The 15,439-nt window shown below is 34.2% G+C and overlaps 1 long non-coding RNA gene across 1 annotated transcript in view; it reads right to left on the bottom strand.

Annotated features, from left to right (window-relative positions):
* The window catches only part of LOC112619141, a 526,979-nt gene that overhangs the window by 429,777 nt on the left and 81,763 nt on the right, over positions 1 to 15,439 (bottom strand). The window contains exon 2 of the long non-coding RNA XR_003118181.1: positions 8,512 to 8,565. This is a non-coding gene — a long non-coding RNA (uncharacterized LOC112619141). The remainder of the gene's footprint in view (positions 1 to 8,511; positions 8,566 to 15,439) is intronic.

A 15,439-nucleotide genomic window follows, 5' to 3' on the forward strand; every position in this document is an offset into this window, starting at 1 on the left:
TTGTCAATAATGCTAACCTTTTGGACTTGAAAAATAATTTGCTTTGCAGGACATTGTTAGAGGGACTGTTTAATTTGTATTGCTGGGGGAGGGGGTGGACACAAATTTATAATTTGTGTTATAAATATAGTCTCTGGAAACTTGATCTGCATATATTTATTCAAAATGACAATCAGGCCATGAGGTATTACAGGCAAAAGAGATTTCCGCCACTTAGAGATTTGGTAATTTGTGCAATCTCTGATGTGAAATAATACTTTCACTCCTAATGCCTTCATTCCTCTAACACTTCTGCTTCCAATAGTAAATATTAATGAGAAAAAGTGTTGTGACCAGTAAGCACAGTTGTGCCTCTTAGCACAATTATTGGTTTTAATAACTTCAGAATTGATTAATAGCCTGTTTTTTTTTGGTTTTTTTTTGGTTTTTTTTTTTTTTTGAGACGGAGTCCCGCTCTGCCGCCCAGGCTGGAGTGCAGTGGCCAGATCTCAGCTCACTGCAAGCTCCGCCTCCCGGGTTTATGCCATTCTCCTGCCTCAGCCTCCCAAGTAGCTGGGACTACAGGCGCCCACCACCTCGCCCGGCTAGTTTTTTGTATTTTTCAGTAGAGACGGGGTTTCCCCGTGTTAGCCAGGATGGTCTCGATCTCCTGACCTTGTGATCCGCCCGTCTCGGCCTCCCAAAGTGCTGGGATTACAGGCTTGAGCCACCACGCCCGGCCAATAGCCTGTTTGTTTTATGGAACCTGCTCAAAGACAAGACTAACTGGGACTAGACTTTTACATCATTTTCAATGGGATACAGCCTAGTCCAAGGAGGACATCTTGTCATTACTGAGCACAAGACAGGATTCTCAGTCTGAACTATATGAAGCTGAAGTCTGAATCTGGCCATTTATGTCTTGTCTTAATTCCTCAATCCTGTGTGCAAAGAACTACCCTCAAGTAATTTATAATCCAAGGACAAAAAGGGAAAAAACACAGGAGGAAATATAGCGAAAAATTGAGCAATATATGTCTACAACCAGGCCTGGTTCATCACTAAATGACATGATCCAAGTAACTAGAAAAGGTTATCATGAAGATACAGCCTTAAATAGGATTTATTTTCAAAGATCATAGAATGACTCTATTCTTAAAATCCCATGAACTAATGTTTTTTTCATCCTTGTGAAAGGGCTTTCATGAGAAATTCTTTGTGTATTGTCCCCTGGCTGCTTTTAAATCACTTTTTGAAAAAAAAAAATATTGAACTATAATACATCTATCATATAATTCATGCATTTAGAGTGTAGAATTAAATGCTTTTTGGCATATTACATCATTAAAATTTTATGTGGTACTAAAATATATGTAACAAAACTTGCCATTCTAACCATTTTTAAGTGTACAATTCAAAGGTATTAATTATATTCACAATGTTGTGCAATCATCACTTTTTTTTTTTTTTTTTTTGAGACAGAGGCTCACTCTGTGCTCAGTCTGGAGTATAGAGGTACGATCTCAGTTCACTGCAACCTCTGCCTCCCAGTTTCAAGCGATTCTCATGCCTCAGCCTCCTAGTAGTTGAGACTACAGGCACGCACCACTGCACCTGGCTAATTTTTGTATTTTTAGTAGAGATGGGGTTTTGCCATGTTGGTCAGGCTGGTCTCGAACTCCTGATTTCAAGTGATCTGCCCACCTCGGCCTTTCAAAGTGCTGGGATTACAGGTGTGAACCACCACTCCTGGTCATTTCTATCTATTTCTAAAACTTTTCATCACATCAAATAGAAACTCTGAAACCATTATGTAAAAATTCTGCATTCTCTCTCCCCCCAGGTTACCCTGGTAATCTCTAATCTACTTTCTGTCTGTATCAATTTACCTATTTAACTATTTCGTATAAGTGGGATCATACAATGTTTTTCTTTTATGTCTGGCTTATTTTTATGTAGCAGAATGTTTTCAAGGTCCATCCATGTTGCAGCATATATCAGAATTTCTTACCTTTTTAAGGCAGAATCATATTCCATTATATGTATATTGTACATTTTGTTTATCCATTCATCTGTTAATGGTCATTTGAGTCATTTCCACCTTTAGCTATTGTAATAATGCTGCAATGAATATTGATGTCTAAACGTCTGTTGAAATCCCTGCTTTCTATTTCTTTCGTTATATACCCAGGAATGGAATTGCTGGTTCATATGGCAATTGCATGTTTAGTTTGTTGAGGAACTGCCAAACTAACTTCCATGGTGGTTGCATCATTTTACTTTTCCACCAGCAATGTGTGAAGGTTCCAATTTGTCCATGTCCTTGCCAACATGTGTTACTATTATTATTTTTTAGATTATCCTGGTAGATGTGAAAAAGTATATCGTGGTTTTGATTTGCATTTCTCTGACAATTGGTAATGCTAAGCATTTTCTTATGTGCTTATTGTTCATTTGTATATACTCTTTGGAAAAATGTCTATTTAAATTATTTCACCATTTTAAAATCAGACTGTAGATTTGTTGTTGACTTGTAGGAGTTCCTTCTATGTTTTTTATACTAACCCCTTGTCAGATATATGATTTTCAAATATTTTCTCCCCTTCTGTAGGTTGTCTTTTCACATATTCTTTTTTAAAAATTATTTCAATAGCTTTTGGGATACAAATGTTTTTTTCTTACATGGATGAATTATACAGTAATGCATTCTGAGACTTTAGTGTACCGAGTAGTATACATTGTATGTAACATATAGTTTTTATCCCTAGCTCCCAACCACCCTCCCATTTTTGAGTTTCTAAAGTCCATTATATCACTCTGTATGCCTTTGCTTACTCATAACTTAGCACTCACTTGTAAGTGAGGACACACAGTTTTTGGTTTTCCACTCCTGTGTTGCTTGGCTTAGAATAATGGCCTTCAGCTCCATCCAAGTTGATGAAAAATACATTATTTTGTTCATTTTAATGGCTGAGTAGTATTCCATGGTGTATATATACCACATTTTCTTTGTCCATTCATTAGTCAATGGGCACTTAGGTTGGTTCCACATCTTTGCAATTGTTAACTGTGCTGCTATAAACTTTATGTGACTTCATACTTTCTTGATAGCGTACTTTGATACACAAAAGTTTTCAATATCTGTGAAGCCCAATTTATATATTTTTCTATTAAATAACTGTCAATGAGCAGAAATTAAGTAAAAAATGGCACTTTTGAGCAATATCATTTCAGGTTACTGTTCCATGTGCTTATCACAAAACTTAAGGCCTGTGTTAAAGTAACCCATGGAAATGTCAGGTGGCTTCCCAACCAAGTAGTCATTCTTACATTTATTTTTTGTTCAACAAATTTAGTTATGTATAACAAGGGCTTATCACTGCATTAGGCATTGAAGGAAAACAAGAAACTGAGAGAGAAAAAATATATAGTTTCAATGTACTTTGAGGGAGCCCACAGAAGAGCGGGAGAAAAATGGGAGTCAGGGGAATGGAGTGTGTTGTGGCCCCAATACTACAGATTTCTAGTGTTGTTACCGACATTATAGTCAATTTTCTTGAGTAATTGTTTCTCTGTTTACTGTGTGCTTCTAGGACAATGTTCAGAAATTTTAAATGATTGTTTTTTATGATTTTCACCAATTAAATCACTGTTATACTGGGGCAAGGGCCTGCTGAGCTCCTCATGCCTCCATTCTAGGAGCCCTACCCCACTGTTGGTTGTTTCTAATATGTAGCCAAGTAAAATTGCCCTGCTTGTCATCGTCTCTTAATTTCACACTCCTGATTTATTTCACTTCTTCTTCCCTTATTGATGCTCATTCCTACAGGCTTCCTGTCTTGGTCATATTGCTCCCAACTTCTTCACTTCTACTTTGCCTACTATATGGATTTTGTTTTTCCCAGTTCCTCTACATCCTTCTTAAACTTATTTTTGACTCCCTAATTCACCCATAAGAGTAATGTAATGATACCTACTTTCATTATTCACAGCTTAAATATATCATCATGTACTCTGTCAAAGAAGTCCCAAATCAGTTTTGTAAGATGAGCATCTTTCTCTTATCCAGAAGGGTTATAACTAAGGGTTTTAAATCTTTGAGTGAAGAAGAATATCACCCTAACTGCATAACAGTTAACTTGGCCTTCTAGTTGGTAATAATTTATCACCAATCTAAAGGTGTTAAATTTTTTTTGAAAATAGACATGTTTTTTAGTAATTTTCCTCGTGTAACATTTTATGTCCAGTATCTTTAGAAAATATTTGCCAGTTATGCTATGATTTAAACATTTTTATCAAGTAGAAACATTCTTATGATTTGAATAAACCTAATAATAATGTTCACGTAATAATTAACCCTAACAACAGCTCTATAAATCATATATTGTGCACCTTTCCTGATTAGGAAAATTAGCTCTAGATCACTACCAAATTCTGTATATTTGTGGCAGAAGTCTGTCTGAAGTCTCTCTGTATTCAAAGCCTGTACTCTTAACAATGGTATTCTAAAGTGGTTGTTATGAAAACCCACTTGCCTTCAATATTATTGTTTGAAATATATTGTTTGAAATATATTGAAACATTTACAAAATAGAGAATAAAGCCCGTGTGCAAAGGCACAGAGGGATAGGAAACAATCTGCTTTATAGTAAATTGCTGATAAACCAAAACCAAGCAGACTCCTTTCTAAGACACCTTAGATATTACTGCCAGTCTATGGAAACAAATCATTTTGGAAAACATGTGATCTTATGACCACAATCAAGCAATGAATTAATTAAATAATGTGTACCACAAGGCACCATCTCTACTGTTGCTATTATCCTTGGCCCCGCCCTCTTCACCTGGTAAGATATACTCTCTTCACATCTCACTTAAGACTCCCTCTCCAACAAGTCAGCTGTTCTGCTCCAGGTTTACTTCACCACACTCACCTTTATGGTACTTGTCACATGACACTAGATTAGCTGTTTATTATTTTCATACCTTGGCTGGACCGTGAGCTCTGCTAGGAAAATCCCTGAAAATCAGCATGTCACATTATAGGCATTCAATACAGAAAACTTCTTCAATAATCACGTAAAGAAAAATATCTCCTCGTGTTATTAACTGTTGAAGACAACTGCTATCTCTCCTTTCATGATGTATAAACACACTCGCAACTTATTCTCCTTTAGCCTGATTTTTCTTATAAGTTTTCTTCTTCCCTTCCCATGATTTTATATCTGAGTGGTGAAATTATTTGGCTTTATTCTGTCAAGTGACTCTTTCTACATATACATACCAAAGAATGGAAATATTACAGACTTTGATTTGACTGTCTAGCTCAGCAGACTTTATCACCCAAAATATAAACTTAAATTTTTAATGATAAATGCAGACTGTTTCCTCTCTTATACTTACCATATATCCATTTGATTTTTTAAATAATTAGATTTTTAAAACCCTTCTTTTCTCCTTTTATCTTATTAGTAAGTACCCATGATTTTTTTAGTCCAATAAACATTTATAAATGGCAATCACATGAAGAATACTTTGGTTGGTGATGCTGGTGATAAAAAAGATAAATAGTACATACATTTTTTCTCCTGGGTCTTATTATCACAGGGGAACCAGAGAAACATAAATCACACACACACACACACACAGCAAGTTGATACAAACTTTCTAAAAGATGTTCTTCTGTGAAAGGAGATGTCCTGTACTCTAACATCAATCACGCAGTCTCTGACTCCTGATTCCATGCACAATGCATGTTAGGAAAAAAATATGATTCTTAGCTCCAGGCAGATGTGTCCTGAACATATCATGACTCCAATGAAGGGAAGTGAAAGTCATTAGGCATGAAATGTTTACAAAAAAGAAGAGTGACGGAATAGATATTATGTTCTGGAGACTGGAGAAGGGGAGTCACTCTCCTTTTTTGACATAAAATTTCATATACCTTCCCTCATATCGGTAACTGCATTTCCTCGACCAGGTATTATGAGAACATTTAAAAAAGAATAATAATATCTGTATGCTTCTGACAAAATATACATAAATCTATACTTGACTTCCTGCTTTAGACTTATTTATTTCATGTTAAATTTCTTTGTTGTTTCAATTAACCCATGCTTTCATTTGGCTTTCAACCTAAATATTATTTGGACTTGGGTAAATTTACCAATGAAGCCAAGCTTTAATTTAGCTCATTTCCCTAGTAATCCACTCCTCCATCTATTCTGGGATCATATAGCAGAGCACCTGTAAAGACAGGTTTCCCAGCTTTACTTGCAGGATTCAGAGTAAGTCCTTCTGCTTCAAGCTTTGGAAATATTAAAACCAACCTGAGTCATTTCTTAATATACACAGAATATTCAAAAACAGTTCTCAACTGAAATTTCTATTCAATGTAAATTGAGTTTTTCAACACTAAACCAAAACAGAACTAACTTTAAATGTTAAAGGCAGAAACCATCTTTTTACTGTTCCTGGTTTTCTTGGTTATCCGTTTAGTATTTTGAAGTTATACACAGCCTGTTACTCAGAATCAGGGCCTTATAATTTTTTATTTGTTGTTTTTTCCTTCCTAAGGCAAATCCCAAGTTTCATTTTCTTCTTTCTACATTTAAAGTCATAGTCATTTCATTCAGCTTAATTGTCCTGATAGATCCTAAAGGTATTAGGAGAGTTTATTTTCCGTGGCATGGGAATTCTCAATAGATCCGACTTTCTTAAGAATCATTACATCTTTGGTTTTGAGCTTCTTACTTTTCAATTCAGATTCACTCTCATTGGAATAATAACTAAATAATTTGTTTTTTGCCATTGTTAAAAATCCAGAATTGGGCTTCTATGGAAAATCTCAGAATTGAATGTTTTATCAGCAAATATTTAGCTGTATCTTGTACCTTCTTGGCTTAGAATGTCCGAAGGTGGTATTTCACTCTAAAACAAAATACTCTTTAATTCATGTGTTGTATTCTAATTTTTTTATTTAATTGGGAATAAGTGGAATCCATCATCCATTTTTTTATGACTTCTATTATAGGTTTTTATTTCAGACATATTTTGATCTATAATATAAATAGAGGAATAATTTCACAGAAGATTTGTAGCTTCCATTGGGTTAAGGAGAATCTAGATCCATCAACGGCATACATAATTAATGGATAAAAAATCTTCCCATGTATATTACAAGAAAACTACTAGAAAAGTAAAATGAATGCTTAAAATGTATCATTATTTCATTTCTTCCCCACTCTGCCTCACGTACAGGTTTCATTGTGTTGCTCATGCTTAATCCAGAAATAGTAAACTTACCAATTTTTGTGCATTTCCTAAATCTGTGGATTTTGCTAGACTGTCATATTATCACTATAATTAACCTCAGCCCCAGGTGACAAGGAGTCCGTAAAGATAAAGAAAATTCATCCTCACATTCAATGGGTTATCCTTAATCCTTGAATTTTTGGTATTATCTATAGGGAATGCAATTTATACTGTGAATCCCCTGTTCTTCTCTTAAACAATGCATAATAGCAAATAGCTATTTTAAAAAATATATTGCAGACTGGTTATCAACCTTTTAAAGGAATCCTTCGAGCGTTTGAGAATGCTGAGTGATTCCCTTTCTTGCTCTGTGAAGCGTGCATAATATACAGAATGCTGACGAGAAACCCTGCCAATCTGGCACCTCCAGATGGTTGGAAGATGGGAATTTATAAATTGGATTGCTACCTTCTCCAAATATATCATACATTTCCTGGTCATTTTTATCCCTATAATATGCCTCATTAAGTGAAAAGTTTTAAAGACAGTTGGATAAAGTGTGCATAAACTCATATCCAGGTGTCCTGAGTAACTTGGCTCATCTTCTCTACAATTCTAACTTAAACTTGAGGATTTTCTGAGGCCCTTGGACATTCTAGTTCTCTGAATCTTTGAGGCACTAATTAAACATGTGTGTGCTCTTAATAAAAGTTGAGGAATATTAGATCGACTTGAGAATGTTAAGCTTATCTTCACATGCAATGTCATTGAGTTTAAACCCTTTAATATTTTAATCTATCTTTCACATTGTAGCTATAATAGTAAATTCTGACCAACTTGCTTATTCTTACTTATTGGAATTTTATTTGCAGAAATGCAAAGGTAATCTCTGTTCTCTAAGCCACACATTCTGGTAGCAAATATAGGTTTTTTTTAACAATTGCAAAACAGAATCTCTACAATCTACCTCCCACTCACTGAAATACATATTCTGCAGTATTTTGTTTTTTATTGAATATTGTCCTACTGTATGATCCATGATAACACATCAGGACCAGAACCAGGATCAAGCAAATGAGGTAGTTATATCATGAATATAATTTAAGAGAGTAGTAAAATCTTATTAATCAAGCTGATTAATATCTTAACACAATTCCTTACTGCAATATTTTAAATTACCAAAAATAATGCAAAATTCACATTGTACAAAATATCATATTTTAAAATAGATATAGGGCCCAATTGTAATCACGCAAAATGCTGCCTCACATTTCTTACCTTAATTCTGGCTCAGTGGCAAAACGTCTGCCCTCTTGTTTTCCTCAAATTGCACTGTAATGGCAAAAAGTTATTTTAAGTATGAAGCAAAAACAACTGTAAAACAGAAAGGAGTGCAATTCAAGTTTTCAAATAGTTAGAAGATAAACAGTCAACAAGATCAAATTTAGAGGAAAATCACATTGAATTTCAGTCCAGACATAATATTTATGAGCTGAGTCCACAAATGTTCTGAGCTGAATCAACAAATACAAAGACAAAAATATTCAACAAATGTCAAATGATCAAATGTAAAAAAAAAAAAAAAAAAAGTTGATGTTAACAAATGTAAAGAATAAGGGAAATCTGACAGAGAAGAGTTCATGCCAAACAATTGGGTACTTTTCCTCAATCATTTTAATCTAATCTAATTTTTATTTCAATATGTCTTAGGAATGGGATTTTTTATAGTTAAAAATTGCAATCATAGAGAAGAACATAAATAAGAGAGAAGGACCAGGATGAATAAACAGAATCATAAATGCTAAATAAAACAATAAAATAATTCAAGGAACAAAATCTTAACTTGAAAGATGCTAGGAGTTATTGCAGACATAAAAAGTAGGAATAGCGAAATGAAAAATAGCAAACAGAAAATTAGGAAAACACTTTTAAAACTAGCATTATAGTTGCCAAAATCATTTAAGATAATTAACACATGAGTTGCATAAATATGTTTTTAGAGTAGACATCTGAATTATTTATCTGGAATATAAATGCAGTCATATTCCCAGAATCCAGATTACCAAGGCAAGAAGTACTTGCTAAGGTAATTTAAACTAGCTGCTATATAAAACCACTTTGCCTAAATTTCATCCCTTGCTAAAAGTCAATGAGCACTTCCGGAAAGCTCTTCTTTAAGCACTGACTCAGAAATCAAATCATTTTTCATCTTTCATTCAACATCTTTTGGCTTCCAAGGTGCATTGGCATCTGTCAGCCTTCAAATATGAAAGGAAAAGATAAATGAGATAGACCACTACCTACTTACACCAACTTGTACTGAAAGGGACACCCATGACCCCAGTTAGCTTACTCTTGGCCAGAACTGGTCATATGGATCCTAATTACATGAAAGGGGTGCTGGGAAATTATGCTTGACTGTATTCCAATGGAAAATAAAATGGTTTTGTAACTATATGGGTTTTATCTGACACTTTCCAACTAGATCACCTGTGATAGAAATTTAGAGGTACGAAGGGAAATATCCAACTAATCCATCATCCATCTAATGGAAATTCTAAATGGAGATGAGCAAAAAAAATGAGGAGAAGAAATAATTAAAAAATAGAAAATAAGTATTTGGAAATGAAGAAACAGTTATTTAATTGAGGTGGCATGTTGAATGGAAAACAGGACTAATGAAGTATTATCCATATGTACACATACTGAATTTCCATTTCCTCAAAGATAAAAAGAAAATTCTAAAATCTTTTACATAGGAACAGAAAGTTATTTACACAGAAAACATTATAGAAACAGCCATGCACTGTCTTAACAACACTGAATATAGAAAATAATTTTAAAAGTCCTCAATTCTGAGGGGGAAAAAATTCACCTTTAAACCTAGAGTTTCATCCCCAATCATATGTGAGGGCAAAATAAAGATGTTTTATTTATGAAAAAGGTTACAACATTCATTATTCTCTAAGTACATTTGTTTTGTTTTGAGAAGGAGTCTCGCTCTGTTGCCCAGGTTGGAGTGCAGTGGCGGGATCTTGGCTCCCTGCAACCTCCACTTTCTGGGTTCAAGTGATTCTCCTGCCTCAGCCTCCCAGGTAGCTGGGATTACAGACGCATGCCACCATGCCCGGCTAATTTTTGTATTTTTAGTAGAGACGGGTTTTATTGTGTTAGCCAGGATGGTCTCCATCTCCTGACCTCATGATCTGCCTGCCTCGGGCTCCCAAAGTGTTAGGATTATAGGCGTGAGCCACCATTCCTGGCCAAGCACCTTTTAAAAACATATTCAACAGGATGTAATTTCAATGAAATTAAAAGTAATTTAACTCAGGGGTAACATGAGCTAAAATAAACAATGACAATTGAGCATAATACAGAATGGGAATGGCTGCAAAAAATAAAGTGTAATTCAACACAGTGAAATACACATACAATTCATACAGTCTAACACACTGAAATACATATACAATTCGAAATTTTGTAGGATGTGAGACTGCATTTTCTTTTACCTGATTTCAACTACACAATTTCATTATTGTATGAATGTGATGTACATGTACATAATCATAATATTATGAATACTATTATTGCTTTCTCTTTTGAAAATCAAAATACAGACAAACCACAAATAATTCAATACTATTTAATGAAATAGGATGTATATTCTATAAACCTTGTAAATGTAAAATACAATATTTATAGTAATTGGAAGGGAGAAGAGAGATGAAATAAATAAAGTCTTTATTCCATTCTCTTTTATAGCACAAAATTAGTAGGTATTTTCAAAGCTTGATAAATCAAGAAATAAATATTAAATTTAGAATTTAACATTTGAAGTCAGTCTCTGAAAATAATAGTAATACATCCAACAATATTGGGCTTAGAGGGTAGAAGGGAAAAAATGGGAAGGTGGGTAGTAACACATGAATGTTTTCTAAAGCAGAGAGATTGTAAAGCTTGTCTAGAACACAATAATCAGGAATGAAGATATATATATATATATATATATATTACATAATCTTAGAATGTTATAAAAAGAAAAACTAAAGCCAGAAATATTTTCAATATTTTGTTATCTAATGAATGGGGTTAAAGGAAAGGCGTTAGTAAAATTTTATTTCCTTCTCAATGGTTACTATTTTTAATATGTGAAAACATTAATTGTATACCTGTTAAATAAAAATAAAATACCACACATATTGTCCCAATATAAAGGAGTCCTCAGGAATTATATGCAATTTGCAGATTCTGTCATGTTTCTCAGGAAGACATGTGCTCAATTTGTAAATTTATGTGACCTGGGAATATTTATTAATAATGCCTATTTTTAAACCATATGACACTGTCTAACTATAAGTGCTATGAGGTTAAATGGTACTTATGGAAATTGTGTCTATTATTCTAAACTATACATTTTTTAAGTATGCAGTGAAGAGAAACTCTTAGCTTGGTGCCATAAAAAGTAAAACAGAACTTGAAAAAAAGTGAGGCAAACCACTGTGACATTAAAGCAGAGTGTGAAAAACAGCAGAAAACTAGTGTCCAAAGGGGAGGAATTTGAAAATCAGTGAAACTTGGAGTTTTGAGAAGTGCAGATAAGACTTAGTGAAGCCATGGAAGGGATACTGGAAGTGCCTTGCCTAAATATCGTTGGTTGCTAAAGTAAGTCTCAGTCTCAGGAACCAAGATCAGCTTTCTTTTCTAGGCTAATACCAAAAACTTGTTTTTAAAAAGTATATACATACATATATGGCAAAAGATTGTAAAATTCACATTTCTGAGAATATACACAGCAAACATGATTATGTCTTTCTGTGGTTTCTGTTTTTGTCTTTGTCAGAAGATATACACTTGTGAAATTAAATGTTTCAAATGTAAAGCTGTTGAAACTTTAAATTATTCTAGGCCTTGTGAGAAATGTGGCTATGTGACCTGAGTCACGTGGCATGTAGCTGCAACTTCTGCCTTTTGTTGCTGCAAATAATTAGGAAGACCAGATGGTTCCAGAGATGATGCCCCTTCTGATCACTACTCAACTCACAAAGTATAAAGTTATCTTTCTTGGAATGTAGCAACCTGTAACCAATAGAATTGCTGTAACATGCACTGGTCTTGTGTGGGAAATGTAATTCTGCTAAAATGTATCTGTCTCTGCCTATATAATTTGACTGACCCAATTTGAAGTTGATGCTTCACAGGTGATCACCCTCAAGCTTTGCCCTTCAATAAACTCTAAACTTAATCATATTTTCAAAATCTCATTATTTAAGGTTAATATACTTATTTTTTGTTTTCATTTTTACCTTCACAGATATTTATGGTTTTATAGCTGGTCCTTTTTGGGTTGCCAATTTATTCACTTACTGCATTTCATTAGGCTGGACTACTAAGGTTTGTTTTAAGGCTTTCTATAGGAATAAGTTTGTAAATTCCCTGTGAGTAGCTAAAAGAAAGCTTTCATTAAAGTATAACATTTTCAAATATGTCCACTAATCAACCTTATTAATTATTGTATTCAGACAATCTACATCTATTTTCACGATACCTATAATATGCTATGGGTGGCTTCCATTGTATTTCTGTCAATTTATCCTTGCAGTATCTGAGATCTCTGAGTTATATATTTAAATCAATATGCACTATAATAACGATAAATGGGTCCAAGTTGTGTATATCACCTTTATCCTTTATCATTTTACATTATCTATTTTTATTTTGTTTCTTCTTTGGTGTGTTTGGTTTTTTTGTTTGTTTGTTTCTTTTTGAGACAGAGTTTCACTCTTGTTGCTCAGGCTGGAGTGCTGTGGTATGATCTCAGCTCACTGCAACCTCCAGCTCCCAGGTTCAAGTAATTCTCCTGCCTCAGCCTCCTGAGCAGCTGGGATTACAGGTGCAGGCCACCATGCCCAGCTAATTTTTGTATTTTTAGTAGAGAAGGGGGTTTCACCATGTTGACCAGGCTGGTCTTCAACTTCTGACCTCAGGTGATCCACTTGCCTTGGCCTCCCAAAGTGCTTGGAATTATAGGTATGAGTCACTGCACCTGGCCTCGATTTTTATTTTATTTGATATATTATGCCCCAAATAAACTTAATTGACTGTTTATCATATACCAACTATCTTGTTTAATATATCAAGCATATATTTTTTAAATTAATTTTTCAAAATTAAAATTGTTATTTTAATCTTGAAATTTCTAAGACATATATATTTATTCAATATATGGGTTAGTTTAAAATTTTGATCTATTAGAATTTTGTTATTTTAATGAGTACAAATTTTCCATTTATATTAATATAATATTTATATTTTGAATTAATTCTGCCTTTCTTCTTTTAAAATCACTTTTATGCTTACATTGCTCTCTACCATATTACCATATAATTTTTTCTCCAGTTGTTTTCTGGTATGCTTAGGTTTGAATAAACATTTTTCCTCCTGCTAATTTGTAACATACAGATTCCTTTTAGAACTTCTAATGGTTGCTATTTTAATGGGAATGTTTTTAACGATCTAGTCTGATCTAGTAGACAGGACACCATAGTCTTCATTAGGAGAGCTGAGAAAATTAGCACAATCACATCAATCCGTCTTCCTTTCCCTTTTTTAATTACCGGTTTTAGGTAGTTATCATATTTTTTTTATTATACTTGTTTGTATACTGGTCTGTTACATATGTATACATGTGCCATGTTGGTGTGTTGCACCCATTAACTCGTCATTTTCATTAGGTATATCTCCTAATGCTATCCCTCCCCCTCCCCCAACCCCACAACAGGCCCTGGTGTGTGATGTTCCCCTTCCTGTGTCCAAGTGTTCTCACTGTTCAATTCCCACCTATGAGTGGGAATATGTGGTGTCTGGTTTTCTGTTGTTGCGATAGTTTGATGGGAATGATGGTTTCCAGCTGCATCCAAGTCCATACAAAGGACATGAACTCATCCTTTTTTATGGCTGCAGAGTATTCCATGGTGTATATGTGCCACATTTTCTTAATCCAATCTCTCATTGATGGACATTTGGGTTAATTCCAAGTCTGTGCTATTGTGAATAGTGCCACAATAAACATACGTGTGCATGTGTCTTTATAGCAGCATGATTTATAATCCTTTGGGTATATACCTGGTAATGGGATGGCTGGATCAAATGTATTTCTAGTTCTAGATCCTTGAGGAATCGCCACACTGTTTTCCACAATGGTTGAACTAGTTTACAGTCCCACCAACAGTGCAAAAGTGTTCCTGTTTCTCCACATCCTCTCCAGCACCTGTCATTTCCTGACTTTTTAATGATTGCCATTCTAACTGGTGTGAGATGGATCTCATTGTGGTTTTGATTTTCATTTCTCTGATGGTGAGTGATGATGAGCATTTTTTCATGTATTACTTTCAGTTTTTTGTTATTGTTATTACTGTTTTCTGTAGGTTCCTCTTATTCGTTTATACAATATATCTAAACCTCTTTTTTTTTCTTTATTCAGTGTAAATACTATCTATTAACTTTTGGGTAAGGAAGATATGAAAACGAACTCGATTACCTTTTTTTCTCCTTTCTCCTGTCCACTTTGAGAATTTTTGTTGTTGCTTCTATATTACTGTTTAAGTTTATATTGTAAAGATAATATAGTAATTTGTAATATATTCAGCAATATGTTGCAGAATTGATTTCTTACTAGTTATACATTGTATTGCAGTGATTCTCAGCCATGTTACCAAGTGTTTTTCTCTCAACTCTGGATGGTGGACATCCACGCTAATTTGTGTGTGTATATGTGTGCATGTGTGCGTGTGTGTGTATCATAACTTACCTTGTTGCTCTGGTTTTGAGCTGTTTTGAGTTGAAGAAAATTACCTGACAATTTTATATGTGAATTACAACTTAACTATGTATAATATGCTTTTGACATGGTTCCCTTGAAACTGTTTCTCAAACTGAGCTACATGTTAGAATCAACCAGGGAGCTTTTAAAAGCCCAGGTTTTACCCCAGAATAATTAAACCAGAATCTGTGGGACTGAGGAACACACACTAATTGATTTTTGTTTGTGTTTGTTTTCTCAATAACTCCTCAGGTGGTTCAATGTTCAACTAGTTATCAAACCAGTGTCTTAGAATATGGTGAGCCTCACTCGGCTACACCTAACATTGGATTTGAGGCCAGCCCAAATTTGCACAGGCTGCTTCCCCAGTCGCAATCCCACTACAAA

This window comes from Theropithecus gelada, chromosome 2, assembly GCF_003255815.1.
Source record: "Theropithecus gelada isolate Dixy chromosome 2, Tgel_1.0, whole genome shotgun sequence".
NCBI lineage: Eukaryota > Metazoa > Chordata > Mammalia > Primates > Cercopithecidae > Theropithecus > Theropithecus gelada.